Source organism: Ambystoma mexicanum, chromosome 2p, assembly GCF_040938575.1.
Source record: "Ambystoma mexicanum isolate Mex_15411 chromosome 2p, UKY_AmexF1_1, whole genome shotgun sequence".
NCBI classification, from domain to species: domain Eukaryota; kingdom Metazoa; phylum Chordata; class Amphibia; order Caudata; family Ambystomatidae; genus Ambystoma; species Ambystoma mexicanum.
Window position 1 is genome coordinate 1222930959 of NC_090923.1, and position 21903 is coordinate 1222952861.

At 46.5% G+C, this 21903-nt stretch overlaps 1 protein-coding gene across 8 annotated transcripts in view; it reads left to right on the forward strand.

Annotated features, from left to right (window-relative positions):
• CCDC120 (coiled-coil domain containing 120) overlaps positions 1-21903 on the forward strand; it is a 573003-nt gene that overhangs the window by 437436 nt on the left and 113664 nt on the right. For 2 of the 8 annotated variants that reach the window (XM_069645501.1, XM_069645500.1), the window contains exon 3: positions 19739-20082. The exons of the other annotated variants lie outside the window; for them this stretch is intronic. The gene's annotated coding sequence lies outside the window, so the exon portion shown is untranslated. The remainder of the gene's footprint in view (positions 1-19738; positions 20083-21903) is intronic. 8 annotated transcript variants of the gene reach the window in all.

The following is a 21903-nucleotide window of genomic DNA, read 5'->3' on the forward strand; positions in this document are numbered from 1 at the left end:
TTGGTACAGAATGAAATCATGTCCATTAATACCAGAGAAGGAGGAAAACTAAGAAAATAAGACATAAAGCAAATCAGCAAGAAAGAAATGGCAATGATAATCCATAATGCAGTCATGGTGAGGTGCCCAACAACAAAGTGAACTAAATGTTGTTAGACAAAAACAAACCACCGCCAACATTTAACAGTGGAAGGAAGGAATCTGTGCTCACCGCGCCGCCCATAATGTCTACTATTAAATTTCTGACCCCCATTATGGTGCAGCAATCATAGATCACTGTGTCCTGCATCCCTCACAACTGCCGTCCCCTACCCACTTACCTTTTTGGCGGTACACCGTAAAGTGTGCCACTGTCTCCACCCTGAGCCTGCAGCATCAGTTCTCGGCCACTAACGTGGGTCTGAACTGGCATCGCAGGGTCCTTTTTTCATTTTTTTGCTTTTTTGCTTTGTCCCCCTGCTCCCATCTAATGGAAGCCGAGGACACCTGCGCAAACCCTTACCATCCACTCCCCCTGCCCCCTACACCGACAAAAGGGAGCAGGGAACACCCCCGCAACCATTAGTGTGGGTCTGCATTTTATTACAAAGGTGCGGTAATGGAAGGGTCGACATTTTTGGGGCAACATTTTAGTATTGGTCCGGAGGAAGCACACCTTTAAAAGAGCAAGACCCAGCCAATGGTGGGTGTACATAGAATGCCAGTGTCCTTCCACTGAGTCAAATCCAGACCTCCGAATAACAATCCCATCCTGGGAGCTAGCACCCGACCTGTGCTCCTCGCTAGGGCACTCAACCAATGAGAGCGGTGCATCTGGAACCTCACACATGGACACACATCGGGGATCCTTTGAGGCCTTCTTTTTTGCTGTGCTGGGCTCCGTGGTATCCAGACACACCTTGGACTGTGCAATCGATACAAGTCAGGTGGAGTTTTTTCTGCACTGGCCAACAAAGTATGGCCCACAGCAGGAGGCAGGTGATTATGCTGACCATGGTGATAGGAATGTGATCTTTAAGTGTGCACTTTAACCAAGGGCGGTACCTCCTTTGGCTAACATGTTCTGGACAACATGTTTTGGACGACAACTCGCATCAGCTTGAGTAGGAAATAGTTGTGTCTGGGTTTGAAATTGTTGGGAGCTATTTAGCTCTAGCTACTGGGAGCTACATTTGGCTCACCAGGCCAACTGGTGCCATATCAACATACCCAAGTGACATTAAAACTCTGCATGTTTGGGAATATTTATAAATGGGTATTTAAACACTTCTAGACTACATTTGAATCATAATATGCCTTTCACGACCTGGCTGGGGGGGGGCGGACATGGGTAGTGATAACCAGTCAGCACAGGCCCGAGCCAAAGCGAGGGCTGTGGGCTGTTGCCGGCCATGTCCGCCCACCCCTCTTCCCCCCCCCCCCCCCCGCCAGGGTATAAAATCCATTCACACTCCAGGGTGCGAATGACTTTCCTTTTTCCCTTCTGGAGATTTATGCTGCTGGCACAACCAATATCCTGAGGGGAATAATGGAAAAAAGATGGCTGCTTCCGTAGGGCTTTTCTGTTTCTATGGCGTCAAAGTAGGAGGTGTGACGGACCGGAGCTAAAAGCTGTGGTCCTGCAGGTAAGTGTGGAGGGCGGGAGGCGGGGCGGGGGAGAGGTTTTGTTTGGCTGGAGATTAACAGGTAGTTGCTGTGAAGCTCGCGCTCCAGGCTAGATCACTCACATTTAGAGAGCATAGAGTGGGGGGGGAATGCCTAGCAATGAGCGACCAATGGGTGGGAGGGCTGACATTTGCACCGTGCCATAATGCTCTGCATCTTGCTGCCAGGCTGAGCGGTGGGTCTACACCACTTTAAAACATCATGCATCCTATGGCCAGGTTCCCTGTACTGACTCTTTGACAGAGGACGTGAGAATCATGCGGTGAAGGTTATTTATTGGAGAGGTTTTGTCCCACTATTCCTGCTGCCCCACCACCCCCGACTCAGAATTCTCTAAATAGAGGCTGTAATACAGATGGGCTTGGAGACCCTTCATAGCGGTGTAAATGCAAGTCGGCCTGCATGTAGGATGAATATTAGCCGATGGGAATAGTGGAGTGAGGGTACTCTTGCAAAGCGTGCTCCCGGGGTTCTATTTTATTTATGCTAGACTTTTCCATGAAGCTGAAAGGTAAGCTCTTTTAATGGAAAGGAATTCAACATTGAAAATGTATGTTAAAGTTAATCTTAAAGGATATTTGTACTGCGCACTATCGCCACGGAGTGGTCCCCTGGCGCTCTGGCGACTCTGAAAAAAGGGGAAAGGGGTGGGGGGGTAGAGTTAGTGGGAGGAAGCTGGAAAAGTGCAAGAGAGCAGTGATATGCTGTTGGCGGCCTCATCATGGTGGGTCCTTTGGCTGTGCTTGGAGTGTTTTATGGTCGGTAGTAGTGTGCTGTTGTGCAAGTCTGTGTGGTTTGTTTTGTTGTTGCAGTGTAGTGAAGTTTGTGTGGATTGTTATGTTGTAGGCTTGTGGTTGTGTTTGGTTTGAGAGGTGTATGCAGAGGGGTGAAATTTTTAGTGGATTGGTTAATTGGCGTTGCTGTCTGGACCTGAGTTGCTAAATTTCTGCATTCTCTCCATGAGGGGTGCAGGACATCTCTACGCCTCAGTCCTGATCTGAGCCGTCCGATGCTCAAAATCGCTTTCATACATGGCATTCATTCATATTCATAGCCTTGCCCAAGTTTGGCCTCGGCCACCTATGTGACACCTGTCTGTATGCGGGGCAGGCAGGCATTTTTTTGTCTCTTCAAATCTGGGCCAGAGAGCATTGCCAGTACATTTGGTGCCAAGGCTACTCCATCCATATGTGGCAGGTGGTTGGCGTTCATCTTATTCCGTTGTTTATGCAAGCTATCGTTCCCAGCCCCTTCGAAGCGTGGCACATGCTGAAACTTGCCATTACGTCCAGGGGTGGCACCTGCCTTCATTCACAACTCCATATGGTCAATGTCCATGACTTAGTTCAAGTGTGGCAACTGCTAGCATTCATCCAACTCTATACAAGTATGATACCTGATAGCAAATATGGGGCGGGTGAGGTTGTTGGTTGGAGTTGGCTAGGGATGCTGATTTCCATCCTTATGGCTCTCGCTTGTGTCCTATTCGACTTAGCGGTGTCTCTACTGTTGTAGTAAGAGTTTCTTCTGGTGGTTCTGGGTGTTGTCATCCTAAATTTAGTTGTCCTTTGTGTTTCGCATTCGGTTGTTTCGGTTTTTCAGTTTGAATCTGTGGTGTTGAAGAGCCAGGTTTCTAGTAATTTTCTGAATTGTAGGTGTAGATTGAGCATTCAATGGCGTGGACAGTAACCTCTCCCCAGAGTGATGGGAGGGGGGGCATTTCAGAATATGTCCTTGGGCAGAAAGATCATGAGGCTCGTTTTAATGCATACTCCTGATCATAAGGGAGGGGTTGGCGTTTCCTGCGTAAACAAGCAGAGTTGCATGCACTGAATGGGGAAATGACCAGTGTACACATGAAAATGAGCATGGACACGCAAACCATATAGCGTGATACTCCGCTGAGTACTACACTCCCAACCGTATTAGGGGTTTGGTGATATCGCTTGCCAACTGATAAAGAATTATTGCTATTCTTGTACGGGAGTTATCCCAATTCTTTTTATTTTTATTTTTTTTGTTATAAAAAAAAAAATGGTTGTGTGGTTAATCAAATAACCTTTAACAAACATACATGAGATAAAAAGAAAACATTCAACAAAAAAAGAAAGGGGATAAATCATTGTCCCTTCCTTTTCGCATCTCAACAGATATAGTACATTCCAATAAAATTGAAAGGGAAGAAAAAAATTGAAAAGTAAGAAAAAAAACAGGAACTTTCAAAACCGTCTTTAAGAGAGACCACCTGTAACAATTCTAATCTATTAAAATCAAAATTAATTTGATTAAATTCAGGTCCTAAACTTTTGGTGGCTCTCATGAATCAAAATTGAAGCAATCAACATGGGTTTATTTCCCCCAACATAATCCCTTACATGGAAAAGCTTCAGTCGCAGTTAACATTATCATCCAAATACAAACTGTTTACAAAGCCCACAATCGCTAGCACCATTGCGGTATATCCCAATGTAATTGGCGAATGTCTTTTTGGTGAAACGGCAACACGGGATGCTCTTCATTACGTAGGTCTCAAGTGTAGGTTCTTGGATTGATTGGTCTTTTCTCATCTTGGCTCGTCTGAAGTTTTATTTGTTTTTTTCTGGACCCACAATGCAGCACCTGAAACATTTTAGGGAGGTTAAGATGAAACCGGGTGTCCATAGTCTCCATCGGACCATGTGGGAGTGGGGTACTAGTCTTGAACAAGTTATTCATCTTTGAATTATTGGTAACTAGTTTATCCCTGTCTTTTATTTGCTAATAGTTCATGTAGCGCTTAAAATAGTCACGCAGACAACACTTTTATACCATTACTTTAATAACCTGAAATGCTCAGCTGTACAATGTTAAATCATTTAGTTCTACATTAGTATCAAGTCCTCTGGTTGCCTTACCTGTGCACCTGGTTGTTCTATCCCCCTCTCTTAGTTTGAACAAGTAGCTTGGCACAGCATTATACGAATGGAAGGATTGTGAAAGCGAAAAGGCGTATTCATTTTATTTTTCTGGGTAGTTCAATCCCACATCTAAATAACCTTTGTTCGTGCCACAAACCAATGGCAATGGCCCTGAGCCATCAGACCCCAAAACCAAGGACCGAAACCGCAGTACAGCCTTGAAGCCATTTGCGGTAGTCATTCTTTATTCATGAAGAGTTTTCCTTTATTTCTGTTACCACAGGTGAGTTACTGTAACCCCTTTTTGAATCCTTAATGAACATGGGGAATAAGCTGGCAAGTTGTGTGTAAAGTAATCAAATTGCCTATTTTATTTAAAATATCGCGCTGCGCCTCCTTTGCCCTCTCGAAAGTGTTCCAACGGCAGAGCTGGGGCCTCGCAGACAGTTTCAGGCTGGTGTTCGTTCCTGTTAGTAAAGGTTTAGCCTCTCGGTATCGGGGAGTTTTGGTAATTGTAATTGCTTTATATATAACACGCTAGCACGTTGCCCCTGAGCTATCCTCCGCTACGCAAGTGCTTCGACTGAATCACTGGGACATTGGGGATGTTGGATGGTTCCTGTCACCCACCGTCCTGCCTTCCCTTGTGGTACCGCCACACCAAGCAATTGGCATGAGTCGTAAAATGTTCTAATTTCTGGAAGGGTTGACTGCCTGTGTTCTGAAATGGGCAATTGGTACACATGTGGCAGACCTTTGCGTTCAAGGGTTTTAATTTGTTTTGCTGGGGTAGGCAATGGGATACACACCCAGGAGGCCTGGGGGGTTTATCTACAACTGAAAGGGTGTTCCTACTCTGGAACAGCTTAATTAAATGGTTCAGGAGAGGGACAAACTATGGTGCATTCATTTATCCCACTAATGGGCACACTGGCCTCCATCTTGATCCAGGATCGAAGCAGAGTCTCGGGAATATATAGCACCCAGTGCACCTCTATCGGGATTGAGCGCCCCACTCTATTCAAAAGGGATGCAGTGCCTTCCTGGAGTTCTGGCCTTGTGACGCCCTCAAGATAATTCTCTCTTGGGCAGTCCAAGTGGCATACTCTGTTCAGGCTCGCTTTCCAATTTGGATGGTCTCCAGGATACGTCTGCCTGTTGTCCTGCTCTTCAATCTGCTGTGGCTGACTGCTGGTCAGGCCTCTTCCTCATGTTGTCTGTGTGGTATGGCATGGTGTTGATGGGTTGTGTCTTGGTCGTGCCATGCTTCGTGATGGCTTGGTACAGTTGTGGCTGCTTCATAGCTCTTCAGCAGTCCACCAAGGCTTCAAAGTGCCTGGATGCCTGACTGGGCAGAAGACTCGCTTTCTTCCTTGGGGTCTGCGGCTGCTCCCTGCACCTACTTTGCTCCAGGACTTCCTACAGCGCAGGCACGCCACCACACAGCACACACATGGGATCCTGCATTGAGGGCATGTGTGCCGATACAAATTTCAGCAGTGCTTATTCCCCAGCATCTGATAGTTCCACAAGGCTCATACCTGGCATACAAGACGCCACGGTGTGGCCTGGGGAACTGCCTTCTTCGGCTGCATCTTCTTTTCTTGGTGTGAGTGTATGCCCGCTAGTGTCCCTTTGGACAGGCGGGGTTCCCCGGTATGTGGCAGTACTCTGTGTTATGGGTGTGTCTGGCTTCGGTAGGCATATAGCGGCTACAGGCCTGCTAGTCACCCGAATCTTTGTCCCTCGAGTCATGATTCTCCTTCTGGCCACATGGGGTTTCTGCCACTGCCCTCCTGTGTATCTGTGGTACTGGACTGTAGGAGGAAGTTCAAGGAGTGTTGCTGTGGCTACCTGGCTTTGAAAGGGGCATGGACTAGGAGGGGGATTCTGCAGATCCCCACCCATGGCCACCTCCAGGTAGCTTCCTGCTCTGACACAAAGGCCTTCTTAAGTCTGCTTTCCGGGTCAGCAGTGTCCCCATCCATGCCTTGGCATGGAACCAGACTTACTTGCAGTCCACATGGCCAGGCTCAACTCCATCAATATAGCTTGGTGGCAACGCGCTTGTTTTGGAAGCAAGACCTTGCAGAGCATCACAGGTTCGAAACCCGGACCTGCGCTTGGAGGCTGCTGGTCTCGGGCATGAAGCATGATCTAAAAGATCAATTTACTTTTACATTATTTTTTTAAACAGATGGTGTGCACCTATTTGTCCCAGTAGCTCACTTCTGGTTCCTGCTCACATAGATATATATATATCTCCCTCCACTACAGGGCAGTCGGGAGCACACCACAGAGGGCATGGCCAGAGGACATTCAGTTTTCAGAGCATGTTTTAGCCACTAGACCCATATCGGCATCTACACTTGGCTTATTTTCTTATGCATCGACAACAAATTAAGAGTACTGTTGGTTGTTAAAATAAATATATGTAATAGTTTGCAAACCGCGACGGCAATCAGGCCCTTGTGTGCACACCTGAGAGTAGACATCAAGGAAACCTTCTGGCACAGGAGCCTCTGGGGCAGAATCTGGGAACAAAGCGGCGCTGTCCCAGCGCAGCCACGGTATGACGCGGCCTGTCAACGCCCTCGTCAAACCCACGGTATCTCGTGCTTTGCATTCCTATTCATCAGCGGCTGAGACTGATGTGAGGACGTGGAGCCCGGACTCTGCACTCCGGACCTGCCGGCTTGCAAGGCCGTGCGAAGCCCACACGGCTTGCAGTGATATCTTGAATGAGAATGTGTATCGAACACCAGGATCCATGTCCAAACGGATTATTCGCTGCGTGCAATGTCGCACCGCACCAAGGCCTGGTGCTGCAAGGAGCCAGTGGCGGGAAGACGCTGCCAAGGAATTCATGTTGGACCAGCATTAAAACATTGATTTAGAACCGAAGGTACACAATAGTGCTTCCTTCCACCCTGTGTGTTTGGAATAAACAGAACACCCTCCCACGCCCCAGCTCCCCTAAAAAAAAAAGTACGTCATTCTACATACACGCTCAGTAAGGCAATTCCATGTGAGCATTTTATTCACCATTTGTAGTAATTTATAGAACACATTTATTTTTATATCAACAAAATGCAATAGGAAAAATGTCTCTGCTTAAAAAATGACAACAGAAATTAGCTCTTCAAATATGTTTAATTCCATTACTACTCTCTTAGCCAAATTAACTCTCGACTGCAAACGCGGGACAAGCATCCCTCCAACACAGGGAGGAGTGGAGGACCTATGTCATTAACCTAACACTGGTAACACGCATCTGGGAGGCCTTTCGGCTCAAGTGGCCCCTATCTATATCCTTTTTATGAGGCACAACATTAATATCCTGCTCAATGGTGCAGTGAAGAAAGGGTGTTTTGGTTTCCCAAATATAGAAGGACTCCATTGCACCTTCACTCCTGGTCTCTGATGGGCGTGGCTCTGGTTTAGGATGCTTGGATATCCAACGGCTTGCGTTGGTCCCTATACCCTGCAGGCCTTCTTGTCCAGAGACAACCCAGCGTCTTGAAGTGTTCCCCTGGGCAAGCAACCATGTCTTTGGGTGGGTAATCCAGTGCTTAAATTTAAGTTTTGCATTGAGGCCTTGGCAGGTATCTTGTCAATTAAGAATGTCTGGTCAGTCAGTACCCTGCTGATTTTCTATTTTTTTTTTTTTTTTTTTTTTTTATTTCCTAAAATTCAGTTATAGATTTGAAGGCTCCTATGGGGCTGAGTATGTGATGCAGAAATCCCTGTTCTCAGAACTGACTGAAGTTCTGTAAATGCCCTTGCATTTATTCCAATCTCACTTGCATCCTGCTCTCAGCCTCTGCTCTTTTTATAAAGATTGATTAGTCCTGCCCCTGCAGTCGAACCATATTGCCAGCATAGATTGCTTCGAGGGGACCTTAGTGTGTCAGTTTATAGCTGAAGTTTAAACATACCTACCCCACACCTCAAAGTGTGTGCATACCCACAATGCCTCACTGTTGTGGCTCAGAACTGCAAGTGAATTTCCAGCGATGGTTACTAGGGGTTCTGTGGAGCGTGAGCCTTGACTCCAGCCATCGATGGAAGTTCACCTCCGGTTCTGAGCCACAACAGTGAGGCATTATGGGTATGCAAATTAGCTGAGAAGCAAGCCTTTTTCTTCAGAACATTCTTTGGCTAAGAGGGCAGTGCTACTTTACAGATGGCTTAATCAACCCAAGACTGACATTTGCGAGGCTGCCCGGACAACTACATACCTGGTTTCACTGTTATTTTGGATCATCCGTGCAGTATAGTCCTGGTAGCGTTGTGGTTGGAGTCTGTGTCTCGGACGCTTGCTCTGTGTGTGTGTGTGTGTGTGTCTCGGACGCTCGCTCTGTGTGTGTGTGTGTGTGTGTTTCCCCGACGCTCGCTGTGTGTGTGTGTTTCCCCGGCGCTCGCTGTGTGTGTGTGTGTGTGTGTGTGTGTGTGTGTCTCGGACGCTCGCTCTGTGTATGTGTGTCTCGGACGCTCGCTCTGTTTGTGTGTGTCTCGGATGCTCGCTCTGTGTGTGTGTGTGTGTCTCGGACGCTCGCTCTGTTTGTGTGTGTCTCGGACGCTCGCTGTGTGTGTGTGTGTGTCTCGGAACGCTCGCTCTGTGTGTGTCTCGGAACGCTCGCTCTGTGTGTCTCTCGGAACACTCGCTCTGTGTGTGTGCGTGTGTGTCTCTGGCTCGCTCTGGCTATGTCTCTCATTTACTCTTTTATGTAACAGCCACATTTGTTTGCATAGCTTTTGTGCTATTGCAAATATAAGTGTAGCTCGTTGCTGTGGCACATACACTTTGGTTTGTTCTATTCCTTATACCCTGTTTTTGATCCATGCCAATACTACCCTTTCCGTGGTTTGTGTCATGGGCTGTAATCCTGTGGGCACAAGGTGGCAAGGAGAGCACCTTATCACCAGGTACCCGCTAGCGGGTTGGTGGGGAGGCCTTTCGCCATTAGACATTCTAACAACGGGTCTCTTATACTCTAAGATCACTCTTTTTTTCAGGTGTCCTGCTGAGGGACAAGCCTTAGTTACATGCATACCCTTAATTCTCATGTTATCTTCAGTTCCTCTCTTCCCAATCCTTTTTCATCTCTTTATGATCGTATAGGTGCGCTTTTATCCTTTTCGGATTGTGGTGTTTGTTTTTATTTTTTCATTTTTTTTTTAATCTGTGCTTCTCTCATAGATTTTTGACTAGCATAATCTTCTCATTGTATGTTTCCCAGTGCAGGGGCCTAATGGCCTTGTCATCCTTAGTGGCTAACGTTTCCCTTAAATATTTCTTTTAGGTCAAAATACTCATGCTCTGGGAATTGCAAATCAGGGTTGTTGGCGGTGTATTTGTGCCATTTGCGCAAAAACGCTACCCCTAAGCCTTTCTTGATCCTCCACTCCCATCCTGGCCTACCTTGCAGGGGAGTACCACATGTTTTTCCAATTCTGAATGACTCTTACAACAATGCACCCCCACACTTCCTTTAGTGCACAAATTTCCCATTTCTGTACAGTCACTATCTCTTGTGATCACAAGGTTGCATTGATTATGTCCCACTTAACGCAGTGCACCCACAATCAATACAAACTACATGCTAGTTTCATGATTCATCCACCCCATGGTTTCAACCTCTGTACACAAGGTGTATTTTCTCTATGGCTCCCATAGAAAATACATTACATATTCATAACATCAGACCTTCCAACATCATTCTGCATTAGAGCAACACGCTCTGTGCATGAACGGTCTCACCCTTTTTTCCCTGCAGTCTTCTGACAGGAATGCAAGTCCCCCTTCCACTTACAGACTGGGGAACCTCAGTTGCAGAGATCAATGTGTCGAAGAGACCAGCTGGTGTGTGAAGTTGTGGCTGCAGGAAACCTCTGTCCACCTTGCACAGTGCGCTCCATGACCTCCACCTGTCCAGTGCCTGCTGTCCGACCGTGACAAAATATTCCAACTGGATCTTAACTGCGACGAGATCCCTTATGGGTCGCCAATTTGTGGGCAGTACCTTTCATAACACCCGCCTGTGTCCATAAGCAGCTTAATGAGGCACCAGCACAGAAGATTTTCAAAGGCCATAGTTTTATTTTTTCACTTAAGCGGGGCTCAGACAACCAGCAACTGCTTCGTCCGTGCCTCTAAACTATTATGAGAAAAAAGTCTTTATACAGTTGGTGTTACATAGCTTTTTGACAGGCAGTAATCGGGGATGTACTGGGGCAGCAAAATGAGAATACTGTGCTGTACCAAAACCCAGCACCACGTTACAAACCAAGCCAATGATAAGGGGGAATCCAAATTTATATATACAAGCTAAATATAACTGATGTAGGGAAGATCTGATAGGATGATGAAGGGCATATGCAGATTTCTGGTTGAGTAACATTTATCCAGCATCCCTGCCTTCCTATGCACCTGTGGGACAAGTGAAGCAGCTGCTATACTCGGTCCTTGCCTGCAAATGGCATACTTAAGAACAGAGCTTCCATTCCAGACATACCTCAAAAGGCATTCGGGGTGAAATGTTGAAATTCAACAATCGGCTCTTCGTTCTGGCTTTGGGGTGGCTGATTCAGCATAACCGTGCAATTCACATAGACTGTATTACATGTCATTTTATCAGGCCACTTACAAACTCTTCATGCAGCATAAAATTCTTCACTGTCTCTTATGCCAGAGTGCGTGTGCACCAGAGCGAGAGTGAGTGCCAGAGCGAGTACCAGAGCGCGAGAGAGAGCCAGAGTAATAGAGAGAGAGAAAGTCAGAGCAAGAGAGAGAGCGCGCACCAGAGAGACTGGTGGAAAAAATGAACAAAATAATTTTAGGCACTTTATGAAATTAGTGAACATAGCTCTCTAATCGGCTGGTCTGTGCACACGGTTAAATAATGCTTGCCCAGGCATTAAGGCAACCCTTTTTGCTCTGCACGGACTCACGAATTCCTAGAACCGGCTCCAGGAGTAGGAATAGCCAGGCGACCGCTGTATGTAGTAAGATGAGACCCTGGCCCAGTGTTCCCATTTAGCTGGAGATTTACTGCCAGGCTCGGGCTGGCCTATAGTTCCCAAACCAAAAACACAAAATGCTGGTGTGGGGCCACTTATTTGGCCAATTTGGGTCATTTTGAGTGCATTCACTTGTCGGCTAGTAGTTGTGACCAGTGTTGCTGAATACATGTTCTTTTAAAATGCACAATTTGCATCACACTTTGTCAAAACACCTCTCCTTTTGTTACTATTCAAACAGTGTCACAAAAGGAATGATAAGCCATTTGCACCTGTGGGCCACTTTTTTATTGGTGCGTGAGACGATTGGCCCAGTCCGACCCTGGTCGTATGTAGTTGGAATTTGACAGCCAAGAGTACATCAAGGCATCTCAAAAGGGGGAGGTGGGGGGAGAGGCAAACCCTTCCTCCTGCCATGGCCAGCCTAATGAACCATCAAAGGCTACGTGGATCTGCCCTGTCCATTTGTTTACCCTCTGCAGATGGTGGCAGCAATTAACATAATTACCATACTAATAGAGTACACTTCAAACAGGCCCATATGGGGCTTGTCTGCAGAGGTTTAACAAAAGACAGGAAACCTCAACAACCTTTGATATGCACTGTGTCAACCTGAAGCCAGGTCACTCCTCTCAGTATCAAGGGCTGTGACCTGTCCTGTCTGGGACAATGTGTTAACAGTAGGCAACCACCGCAGGGGGACTCCATTCAGAAGGGGGTATATGGATTGATGGAGACAGTCTGTTCGCACCAGGTCTTCAAGGGAGACCTGTCGCTTTAATCGGGAACCACAGAGAGCTCCATTAACTGGAGAGGCCCTTTGATCCACAACAGACAGGAAGATGGGTGGGACTTAGTATTATGTTTTCATCCATTTACCTTTTCTGTTGCAAAGCACTCTGGTTATGACCTCATGCATACAGGCGATTGTTGGTGGGGACCCCGGAGTGGTTCATTGGTGTATGTTAGGCCTTCATTAATCACTTTGGCCCATTTTCATTTAAAAGGGGGCTGAGCCCCTCTTTTGGACAGATCATCTGAAGACTTTCCAAAGAGTAGCAAGAAGAACTCTGCATTGAACCCTGGCTAAAGGTACAGTCTGCCTCACATCTTCCACCAGTGTAGGAAGACCAGGAACTCCAAAAGGAAAGCAGGATTCCTCCCCTTAACATCTCCTAGGGAACAGAGGGAGATAGTGAATCCACAGTACCCTCCAGCAGCTGCAGAAACGTTGCCCAGCCCAGCCCAGCCCACAGCGTGCCCTGCTAGGCTGTGCAAGCAAGCTTCCTAGTTGGGAAGTGCCAGAGAGTCTCTAAACTAAACCATGGACAAGGCTGTTGCCTGCAACACTATTCAGCTTGGGGCCACCCACATTCAAGGACGGCACGAGCCCGGTGAAGAAGCTAAGGGGAGGGCATAGATGAGCATCAACCAGCGTCTGCCTTAATGGACATTTTCGAGCCAGTCAACCCCTAGAGCTGCAGCTGACTCACAGCTGACTGTTGTCATGCCTCAGTCACCAGTGTCATCCGAGACGCCTCGACCAGTGCTTCAGACCCACCATCCAGCACTGAGACGGCGGTTCCTGACCCCGAACCACCGTGTAGGCCAGCCTGCAGTCTTCCATCCAGTCTCGCTCACCAAACTGCCTGCCACCCGATACCCACAGTGGTCTCCCATCTTGAACTCTTTTGCAGGAGCTGCAAAGCGCCCTGAAACTGACTCGACCCCGTTGAGCACCGAGAACTTCTACAAGCACAATGTACATTGTGGTTCTGTTCCCCTGGCCCTTCTCCTGATTAATTAAAAAAAGGAAGAACTACAATATATTTTAAGTAAAACGCTCCATTAAGTCCATTTGTTATATCACAGTATTATGAGATTCTGTTTTTTACAAAAATGTTGTGGGAATTAGTATTGATTGTATAATGTTACAAATGTAAAAGTAAAAATGTTCAGCAAATCTTTGGCTATCTTTCAGTGTTAGGCGGATGACACTCCGCTCTCCTTCAGGCTCCTCTCAGCCTCCTCTGATCTTTTGCTCATACTTGACTGTCTATCCGTGATTCCGGAATGATGTGCCTCCAGAGATCTCTGCCTTAATGCCAGTAAGACAGAGATCCTTCTCATTGGGACCACTGCTCCCTCTTTCCGTCTTGCACTCTGGCCCCCCACCCGCACCTTCCTGTGAGGCAAAGAACCTTGGTGTCCTCTTCGACTCCACCCTTTCCTGCTCTCCTCACATCTGACATCTCCAAGAAGTCACGCTACCAGCTGCACCTCCTCAGAGGTATTCTTCCTTTCTTACCCCAGCAGCTCACTGTCTCCAGAGTCCTGGTTCTTTCTAGGCTGAACTACTTCAACAGCCTCTTTCTCAATCTGCCTTCCTGTACTCTACACCCTCTGCAACTAATCCAGAATAGGACTGCGAGGCTTGTCTTTGGCCTCAAGCCCAGGGATCATATCTCTCCAGCCCTGAAATCTCTCCACTGGCTCCCGGTGGCTGCAAGTATCAAGTTCAAGACCCTCTGCATCGCCCACAAGCCTTTCTGTGGCCAAGAGACCACACTACATCCAACTCTCTTCCTATGTCCTAAGCATCTTCCTTCTCGAGCCCTCTGCTCATCCACCTTCAACTCTGAGGGTCAGACACTTCTCTAGGCAGAGTGGGGGGTAGATCTCTCTCTCCTCGGCTGGTGCCTCCCTCTGGACCAGCCTTCTTGCCTCTCTCAAAATTGTGCAGGACCCCCTAAGGTTCCAGAAGCAACTCCAGACCTTCCTTTTCGCTTCCGCTTTCTCTCTCTCTCTCCCCTGCTGATACTTCTGTCTGCTATGCTAACTGGTTATCTAGTCGCCCTCTGAACCTCACGGCACCAGGCTCCTGTACGACCTGTGTCCAGAAGCCCCACGCACTGCCTCTGGGCTGCCCACCCACTTAGCACTGTATCTGCAACCCTACAGTCCCCTGCCTCTCTGCACTTAAGCCACCACCCTGGCAGCACTTACTGCGTTCTCGCCATTGCACTTTCCCTTCCCCTGGCACTTGCACGATCTAAATGACACTAGGCCTAGTAAGTCTACCCTTGCTTGTCTTGTTGCGCCTAGAATCCCTTGTGTACAGGAGCGTTATAAATCACTTGTATCATTAAAACTCTATTTGTCAAACTTATGAACTTGAATGGTTGATCAAATTATCTGATCAAGAATATTTGGAAATCTTGTGCTGGTTTGTATGTGAGTAGCTTTATGTATTTAGGCTTCAAAGTATTATCTGTATAAATTGTGAATTAAGTAAGATGTGGAAACCAGTCCGTTTGAGAGAGCTGCACAGTTCTTGCGTGGTTAGTGTGAGACTTTATTCACTGGAGTATTTAATCAGCCGGCAGAGGCCAACTGCCCACGCGTTGACTAGCCCCTTCCGCTTGCGTGGCCTTTGTGCTCCATCTGTCCTTCATTGGCCAACCGCAAACGCTTTTCTATAAATGTAAAACGTGATGAACCACGGCAAAAGCCAAAACTATTAGCTTTGCCAATGCTTGTGTGTGCAGACTTCCTCTGGTATCTTTAATCCTGTGTTTCCAAGATGCAGTTGTATCAGAAAGGACTGGGCTTTGCACATCTCGAGAGCAAAATGGGCACAGTAGCAACATCGTGTGGAATATCTTTAGGTTGTGTTTAATAAAATCCCAGCACAGTAACCAAATGCAACATCCGTGTAATAGTGCGTGCCTTTACCTGCCTGTAGAATTAATGAATGCGTAGCAAGGGCTTTGATTCTGAAGGTCCTGTTTGTTTCTTGAGTATTTTGAACAGCTTGTCGTGTATGTGCTTTCATTAAACGTGAACATGCTCCTAGGGCCAGTGGGCCCTAAACTTGAATAGTCTTGTGGATTACACTAAGGGTGTGGATCTCTGACTGGTCTAACGGTCCATCGCGGGTGGGAGATGTCCAAAGGTACAGCACAAGGGATGCTTGTCCTCTTTCTGTGCTTACAAGTGAACACAACCGCCCATTTTGGGCAACAAACAAATTAAAAGGAGCCCAAGAGCTGTTATGGAGTGGCTGCACCTGATCCATAGACTCTCTATAATAATGCACACACTATTGGAGGCAGTCTACCTCATGCAAGCTTGACTGTCCAGGAAACCAGGGAGAACATGGCTTCTGGAATCTGACAGCGGGTGAAGGTTGAGTTCACCAGTTGAAATCGATCTGGCTGTGGAGTGCAAGATGAAAGGCCAAGAGATGGAACAGCTACGTTAACCCAAAAAAGAGCATTCTGGAAGATCATTGGATTCTAGCAGCAGGAGATGCGCCATGTGCGCAACCGGAGCGCGAACAGCCTTTGGGAGCAGACCAGCAGGAGGGTAGCGGGACGCTTCTAGAAGGAGAGGGTCTACCTGTCGCCAATGCTAATTTCTTGAAAGCCCCAGGCCGATTTTGCTAAATCGGAGAGCATGAGGCTTTCCTTTGCGATGGCAACTCGGATTGTAGGCAAAGTGCAGAGAAAATGGCAGGCCGATTCTTGTTAAGCAAAGGCTGTTCCCAGAATACATAATCCCGCGGCAGGTCACCAGTGAGCTAAGAAAACAGGTGGCTGACGGGAGGTACAGGGAGCGAGGTACATGCCAGCAAAGCACGAAGGTGAGCTTTGGGTCACGCATACTGACAGGCTCAGACAGCTCCTACCTGGATGACGGGCTTGGCAGAGTAAAGTCCAGCACAGGGCTGAGTTCCGAGAGAGGCTGCTCTGGGTAGGTGAAACTGAGGTCATGGATTAGATTGGTTGGGCAAAGCTAGCTTGATCACACTCGGGGCGCTGGCAGGGCTACAGGTGAGATTTGCAATGTATTGCCTGATGGGATTACTTGGGCAAAGCCGAGTACGTATGGGGCGGGGCAAGACATGAACAGTGTGGCGCCACAGCAGGGCAGGAAGAGAATGCAAGAGTTTCCTTATGAGAGGGCCAGCATGGAAGCAAGAAGAGGGGGGTGGGGGTGGGTACTGTGACATCGGTCACTTGGCAGGGAGGACTGTAGCGGGAAAGGGTGCAAGTGCAGCCTTGCAGAGGACCAGGTCTTCTTAAACCGTGACAGTGGAACACCATTCACGAATCCCCAACCCTGGCCTGATGCACACATCTTCAAAGACCTAAACTCCTGGGGTGCTCTTGTTCAGAAATTGGGAGAAGCAGATCATCCAGATGGAGCAGAACACTTTTTAGTCCAGCTCTCAAAATGATACACAGTAAAATAAAAAGTGAATAATAAACAGGCTTTAAGATAGTTAATTTCAAAACGTACACAAGATGACTTGTTAATATCACAAATATATCATTAAAATAATTGTAGTTCTAAATCTGATTTAAGATGCATGTTTACAGGAATAAGAAATGGCCACATAGATCGAATGTCGCATGCATATAGTTGTAGGGCACCCGTTGCCTTGGAGTCGCCAAGTTCTTATAAGCTACAGGCTTGGGCACAATGCTGCCAGTTATTTTTGTTCCTGGCATCCATCTTGTTTGTGGTTCTGGGTGCATCTCGTGTTATGACGTAGCTCAAAGGCATTGACCAGGGGCAGAGTAGTAACGAAACTACTGTGTGCCATCCCTGGGAGCTAACCAGATCAGCATGGCTTCCGGGATACCCCAGAACAGATTCCTGTTACGCAAGAAATGGATCTAATATGTGGATTTGCACGGATCTACGAGGGCTAGCAAAACTGTACTCCTCAACTTTCGTTGTGTTTTGAGGAAACGACTCCAGAAAATAATGGCAAGTGATAATTGGCTCTTGGCGAGTATGAAATGGTGTGCATGTGTAGAAATGAGGTGGCAAGTGACTTTTTATGGCTGGCTAGTAACTTGCATCTTAAAAGTATTGCCCCTAAAAGCAGACCATCTATGCATGTACTCATCCATCAGGTGCATTTTAAAGGAATGCACAGGTTTTCGCAGCTCGACCTTCTCTCCCCATTGGCTGGCCTGGTAGCTTTGCTGAAAATCAGGATCCTGTATGTTTTGTCATACAGTGTAATTTGTATCCTGCCTCTCACAAAATATTCTGTCTCTTTCTCTCTCTTCCCCACATACTCCACAATCACGCCAGTCTCTCGAGCTTGGTATATCTTTCTACAAACTCCACAATAGTCTGTCATCTCTCTGTCTCCCTCGATGTGTCGCCCTCTCTCTTTGTCTCTGAAAAAGCACATGCAAGTGCACACAAATATATGGATGCTTTTTGTTCCTGTCCACAACATACAGAAAATGCATACACAGATGTGCCCAGTGTGATGAGCACATACGGAACACAACCACACATGACCTACAATTACTGTAATCTCACTATTTAGACGTGCACACCACATAGTCGTCTGGAAACTGAACACACTACCAGGAACACATTTCACACACCCTTTTAGAAACCTATATCTGACGGTGGCGCAGCCCGGTGGATTGGCCAGCTCTCTCCAAGGTTGCCTCGCTGCAGCTCTCCCATACAAAGTTCACTCTTGGAACTTCATGGATTTTCAAATGATGGAACAAGATGCCTGCCCCTGCGGTTTCAGCCCTTCTTGGTTAAAATATGCTGTGATGAGCCTGATCCTTCCTTTATTCACACTGTGAGGATTGCCTGTTGCTGCCTATCCATGATGACTTTCACTGCAACCTATCTTCGTCTCCTGGAGGTCTCCTGAGTTTGCTGTTCTGTGGTGGTGTTCATCCTTTTGTGCCAAGTGTGTCCAGCTGCCCAGTCTTCAGAATATTATCACCCGTGTATGGAACCGTGGACTATGCGGACCTAATGCAAAAGCCAAAAGTGCCTTCTTTACCCGCAGCCCCTAGATCTCTCTGACCAGACACAGCACATAAGTTAGTGGCCCCAACAGATTCGAGAAGCTCTGAAGTGGATGATGAAGGAATAGGAGTAAAGTGGGTGAATTTGCTTAGCTATTTCTACCCCCCTTCTCCCGCCATAGAGTTGTATGGGTGTAAAGTCCAAACCCTAGCTCTCCCTTGCTAAAATAGGTGGTGTGGTCAAGGATACCCCCTTGGGCTTGCCCTAGAGTGGCGTGATAGGGAGTGAAACTTGTAAGAGCTTTACTTTTTTAAAAATTATTCTTCTGGAACATTTACTCACAACGGTTGGATTTGCCTACTCTTGTTCACGAATCACGTAGCAAATCCTCCAGCAGAGGTGTTGCTGGGGAGGGGTGGGGGGGGGGTATATCCCCGGGTCTTTTGGTTGTAGCCCGGATAGAAGCTCGGGAGCAACAACCAAAAGGCTAGCTACCCCGAGTCCCAACAATCTCTCGTAACCCCAGATCTTTTCCAGACCTAGCAACACCCCTGTCCTCCTGCAAAGTTAATATTGTGGCACTTGTGAGTTTTGGGCACTAGGACCCAATTCTTAGCATGTTTTGGCTTTTTTAAGAACTAGGGACCTTGTCTTCGGTTTAACTGAGTATTTGATGTAATTTACTTACCTGTCTGTGCTGATTCTAAATTGCTGTTTGCTGTATTTTCTCTTCTTTACCACACACAGGGCCTCATTACAAGTACGGCGGTACAGTAAAAAGAGCGGCAATGCAGTGGTACTGTAAAGATTGGTTATGGACCCCCATGAACTCAGTTATCACAATATTACCACACCGCCATACTATAACTTTGGTGGTGAGGCGGAGAAAAAAACCTCCAGCAAAATGTGGGAGCTAATTCTGCCACCTTACTGCCAAAAATTGGCAAAATCGTCGGAATTACCATTGGTGGAATTACTGCCATTGCCAACTTCGTGGAACTACTTGTGATCTGGCAGTAATTCCACCGGACCAAGTGGCGGTAACAGTAATTCCGTTTTGGCCATATTGTGGTGGAATTACCACCAGAATACCGCCAACCTTGTAATGAGGCCCACATTTTTTTTTAAAGTTTTATGCTCTTGACTTTGGAAAATATTGCTTAACGGTTTATAAAGGTACAGCATCAGTGTTCCTTTAGCAGAACCCCTATTAGTAAATGTATATGTAGCAGTTGTGTGATAATCCTTACCTAAAGTCTTAACTGCATAGTGTGTATTCTAAAGGCCTAATAATTGTGCGTTTTTGTAAATCTTCTGTCTAACTGGAATTATTGGAGTGCTTTGTGTCCTAGACCCGTCTCGCACCCTCCTGAGTCTGTCTTGCTGCCCTGCTGCTCTACCATGACTGGTTCCTGTTTACCAACATTTATTGGCCTTTAAGCATCTGCCCCCACGGTCGATTCTGCGAGTCCATCTTCACATCAACCTAGGAGTTGTTCTTCCGTGCATGGATCTTGGTACACGGAGCCACGAGCATCAGGCCGGAGATGCACTGAAAGGCATATGTTGATGCCCTGTGCCCCCGCCCCGCCAAAATCTATGAACTCTAAGCACTTCGAGGGCTGACTTCCGTACCTGAGGTGCTCCTCTTTGGCAATTTCCTCAAAGGGAGGTGTGCCTTCGTCTGATTGGACCGGTATGTGACGTCATTCCATCACTTCATCTTTATTGTCTCTCATCTGCTGTTTCAGTTTGCAAATCAATCTGCAGCTTTTTCCATGCCACCAATGGAACTCTCGGAGCACTGCCCCTGCACCCTCTGACCAATGTTCCCTCTAATTATTTTTCTTTATGTGCGGAAACGGTTGGCTGTTGTGCGCACATTATTTTCCATGTGCGCAACTGACTAATGAGGTAAGCCACTTTGTGAGCTACGGTTGCAGAGGAGCGTTTGGAAAGCGATTTCCTCTTCCCAGCCACTGCAATTCTTTAAAAACCTTACAACACTTTTTCAAAACACATACGCTAAATTAAATATGGCTTTGTGATTGTACACAAAACTCATAAACCAGTCCAAGACTACAATATCTGCCACAGTACCTTGCAAACGTACTTCTGCGCAGAGAAATATATCGGCCTCATTATGAGTTTGGTGGTAAGTGGTAAAGTTGGTGGTCACTCCATTACTGCCAACTTTACCACTACACCAAATTACGATTTTGGGCCTGGAGTGGAAGATTTGCCTCCAGCAAAATCTTGGACGTAAATCCTCAACTTGACACAGAAATCGTCAGAATTTCTGCTGTGATAATTCCACCAAAAAAGCCACATTGAGTCCAGTGGATGCAATATGAATGGGGAATTACACCGCCTCCACCAGTTGTAATCCGACGGAATTTCCTACGGACCAAGTGGTGATAACAGTAATTCGTCTTATTGAGTCCCTGTATGTTTTATGTCACTGGAAAATCACTCATTTGTATTACAAAACACAAATATCTCTTAGTTGTGTTCCCAGATATCTTGCACAAACAATATTTATTCTTAAAGAAATGCTCTTTTGTATTCTTATTTTTTTTTAAAAGGGAATTTTATTCTTGAAGCGATCTCATGGTCAGACAACAAGCGTTTCGACCCAAGAGGTCTTTATCAGGGCTGGTGCATTATTGTTCATTGACCATTAGGTAGGTTGGCTCTTGGTGGTGTGTTGGGGTAGATGGGTTCCACTCCTTGAATAGGCTGGCTTGTCAGCCTGTTACTGCTGTGAATGACGTCCCTGGTGTTTGTGGCCCTCAAATATCTCTTTTTAACTGATGTAGCTGTCAAGAAACTCAGACAGAATTCATTAGCCGATGGATTAATGGCAATTAAAAGCAATTTGTCAAAAACATGCTGAAAGGAGTTCAAGTGCCTCTTTAATGAAGTAATTCAAGGGCCAGGAGAACATGTATCTAATAATTTGTGTAAGGATGATAACTGCATCAGAATAACTGCACCTTCGACTATGATGATCCAAAATTCCTGTGCCTCTGCTTACTATGCACATTACTTTCTACTGTGAGTAGTGAGAACACCAGCCTTAGAGCCAAGAGATATATGCACCATGCATTTTTACTTCCTAAAAAAGTAAAATGTGCTTCAACCCACAAAGCTCCACTGAATGTTATGGGGAAAGAACAGCTTTTAATAAGCAGAAAGTATCCCTATTGGCAAAAGCTAATAAGTGTTTTACTCCCTGAAAAAACATTTGACTCTAAGTAGGGAGCCAAATCTGATTAGAGCCCTGCTTGTACTCCTGAAATAGGGAGTGAAATGACAGAGCAGATAATAAAGTGTGTAGTTTTGCCCATCCTTCCACACCTCAACCTAGATAAAAATAAACAAGCGCCTTAATGAGGTTTATTATGGAGCCTATTGAAAAAATTCACACATTCATGCCTTTTAAGTTAATTGCATTAATTCATCAGAGATACAACTGATTGAGTGCCTTCTTCTGTAACTATGGAACCTTCTTCTG